Raw genomic sequence first — 4012 nt, 5'->3', positions numbered from 1 at the left:
CGGACAATAAAATCATTTTTTTTAACAATTGAAAACAAATAATCAATTAATCAATAAATAAATATGGCAATAATGATAAAAAATAAAAATAAATAAATAATAAATAACAAAAAAAATAAAAATAAATATTAATTAGCAATATTTAAAATTAAAAATTAACAACAATAATTCATTTATAATAATAAATAACATTAACAATAATAATAATAATACATAATGATAATTAAAAATAATATAAATAAATAATGATAATAAGCAAAAATAATAAATATTAACAAAATAATAACAATAAATAAACAAAAATAATAAATATTAACAATAATAATAATAAATAAATAATAAATAAGCAAACAAATAGATATTAATAATAATAAATAAGAAAAAACAATAAACATTAATAATAATAATAACAATAATAACTGAAAAAAATAATTAACGAACAATAATAATAATAATAATGACAGTGATAAATAACAAACTTTAAATATCAATATTTAATAAATAATTCAATAATATTAATAATACATGTAACAATACTAAAAAACAATAATATATAATGGTTAATTATAATAATGATAATAATAATAATAATAATAATAATAATAAGTTAATAATAATATTAAAAATGATAATAATAGAAATAGGAAATAATAATAATAATAATAACAATAATAATGGAAATAATAAAGAAAGAAAGAAAAAAAATAAACAATAAAAATCATAATAATAGTAATAATATTATAATATAATAATAGTCATACTCAAAATAATAACAATCAGTAGAATATATAAAATAAAATAAGAATAAAAAAAAGAAAAGAAAAAAACATAAATGAGTGGGACGTTGGATATTAGAGAGAGAGAAAGATGATTTTTAAGACCACCAACCCCTGCCTGAGACGTGGCAGGGGAGCATTTAATTAATTAAAAAAAAATCACTTTTCCTTCATCCTTGGAACACTCTTACAGTAACAACAACATATTTTCTTCATTTTCTTTTTATAAAACAACTACCTTTGCTCTTTTCTTTCTTGAAAAACAAAACAAAATTTATATCTATTTCAAGCCCCACTCATCATGGTGAATAAAAAACAGCATGAAAATTCAACAAAAACAAAACTTGATTGCTTCTAAGACACCTCTCTCTCACTTGGTTTTAATGGGAACAACATGATCTTTAGAAAAATTTCAAAGTAACAAACTCTCATATCAAAGCAAAAGCAAAAATTTATGAAAGCAAAACAATGAAAAGGAAGAGAACGACTACCAAGTTAAAGCTCGTTTTCGCAAGTGGTGACGAAATGGCAAGTTTTTCGGCGATGTCGTAAAATGGCGATGACGTGTTTGAACCGTCGGTTTCACTATATTTCGTGGTGATGGAGTTGTGTGTTTAAACCGTGGATGATGGTGATAATGGAACTGTTTGGTTTATGAAGCTTGAAGATTTTGAGTGATGGTGTTATTGTTGTTTTATGAAGCTTGAAGTTTTAGAGTGATGATGTTGTTGTTTATGAAGTTTTTTTTTAGTTTTTTTTTAGTGATGATGAATGGTGGTCAGTTGAAGAGAGGATGAGGAAAATATATTAAGGTTGATAATGAGAAAGTGTTGTTTAGGTTGTAGTTGGTATTAGAGAGAAAGGGAGAAACAAGTCTTGTAGTGAAGTGTGAGTTGACAATGCCTGCTGTACCAAAGTTGCAGAGAAAAGAGAGCAGAGATATTTGTATCAAAGTGGCATCTAAAACCATCATGAAGAAAGAGCACGTGAATGGTGATGAAAGAAAAAAATCTTAAAGCTAATGTCAGGTATTATCATTCCAATGGTTCAAAATGATCCATTTTTTTTTAAAATAAAATAAAAGAAATGTCAAGAGGTGATTGATCCTCAAATTTAATTTAAAATAAATTAATTATTTTATCTATACTAATGAAATTAAAAATAGAGAAAGCATAAATTAAAATTGAATAAAAAATATTGATAATTTTAAATAAATCTCCATTTTTATGGCAATGGAACAAAAATAATCAGTAAAAAATTGAATAAAAATCGGGCGTAAAAATTTTCAAATAAATAAATCAAATGCATAAAAATGATAAATGCGAAATAAAATTTTCGGAAACATACAGGTATCAATCAAATTTTTAAATAAAAATTGATCGGTTTAAAAGATCAGACTGATTAAAATGCATCCGAAAAAGTAGTCGAAAAAATAAAACGAGCACACCAGATTAAACTACGTGAACCGTAGATTAAGAAAACTGACATCTTCAAGCTCAAATTTTGAATTTTTTCGCCCTCTAATCCGACATACAGTTGAGAAACGATTCGATCGGTCTGTCTGTATATCCGAAAAAATTATTCTGAACGATATTCTAAATATTATACGGAAAAAAATGCATGTTATGACAAGTATAAAATGCAAACGTCTTGTAAATGAAATGAATTGCTGACTGGATAAATGTGAACAGACAATCAGACGTAAACGAATCGCTCCTGGATCATTTGCTCTTGATTCTTAAACACAAACAAAACTCTACAAAGATCTAGATGACGACAATACTCTTGATTGTCACCCTCTGAACCTCTGAAACAAAATACAGCTAAATGAATAATGCACTGAGATTTGAGAAATCAAATCTTTCGACCTCTCAATCAACAGATGAATGAATGAATATCATTAAGATTAGATAAAATGCCAAAACTCCTGGCTTTTCACCTAGATCCTGATGAATGCTTTTAACTGATGAAATACACGATAAAATGGATTGATTTATGCTATGCTAATGTGAGTGAAAAACTCAGGGCAAAATTTAGGGTATGACAGTCATACCCCAACTTTTGCCCAATTAATTCATCTGCATTCATCCATTGACATTCATTCAAATGAATCATTCATCTGTATCTCATTATCTGAACTGATTCCTTATGGACATTTCATCTAGTCATAACGATTTCATTTCCCATACATAAGTCAGGATTAATAACCACTTTATTTTGATTTATCTGTTCTTGTCAGTTCATGCATTCATTACATGTCCATAATAGAAATTGGTGACGAATTTCACCTAACCTTAGTCAGATTAATTATTTAAGGTTTTTTTTCGTGAACTTTAATAAGGTTTTAGTTGATGAATTATATTGAGTGCTTCTAACATGAATGATTAGAGATTTTGTTTTGTGATTATTATGTAAGGTTTTAGCTTTGATTAATTAGGGTTATGTCCTTGCGTTCCATTTCAAAATAAGCTAAAGTTCTAATTGATCTTGTCTTGTTTTATTTTTGTTTAATAAGTTCTAGCGGGAAAGCTTTTATGTTGATTGTAAATAATAATAATAATAATAAAAATAATAATAATAATAATAATTTATTTTTAAATTTGAATTGAGTCAAGAATTAAAAATATAATAATCATGATAATATTGTTTTTTTCCTACCAATTTGAGTTAAGTAAGTCGAAATACATGGTCACATTTTAAAAGAAATAAACACTATGTTTTATACTAAAGTTTATGTTAATTATATTTTTGTATATATTTTACAAAAAAAAAACAATTACAAAAGTAAGAATTTCCATGTGTGGATGGTCCCTAAGGCTTGCTTTTTGTTTGTTTCTGTTTGGCTTCATGTGTGAGACATCTCTCCTTTTCCACTTCTGATTTCTGATATTTCTGTCACATACACATTGCTGCAGCTAGTTAGCACAGTTTTGAGGAAGATAACACAAAGCCAAAAAGTCTAAATAAGAAAGCAGGATGCATGTTTCCTAAAACATCAGTATAACAAAATTTATATAAGTATGATGAAACAACTCTGAATCTCAAAAAAGTTAGGCTAACTCCATTACCCTTTTATCATAAAACAAACCCTAATGGCATAACTTGGATGAATATAAAAAGGGGAAGTTCTAACCGCAAGAGAAAAGGGAATTCAAATTAAAAAAAAAACAGCCATAAAAATTTCAAACAAACACTCACATCAGAAAAACACATTAGTAGAGAAACTCTTTGAATCG

The sequence above is a fragment of the Lathyrus oleraceus genome, chromosome 2 (genome assembly GCF_024323335.1).
Source record: "Lathyrus oleraceus cultivar Zhongwan6 chromosome 2, CAAS_Psat_ZW6_1.0, whole genome shotgun sequence".
Lineage (NCBI taxonomy): Eukaryota > Viridiplantae > Streptophyta > Magnoliopsida > Fabales > Fabaceae > Lathyrus > Lathyrus oleraceus.
This window is presented reverse-complemented; position numbering follows the sequence as displayed.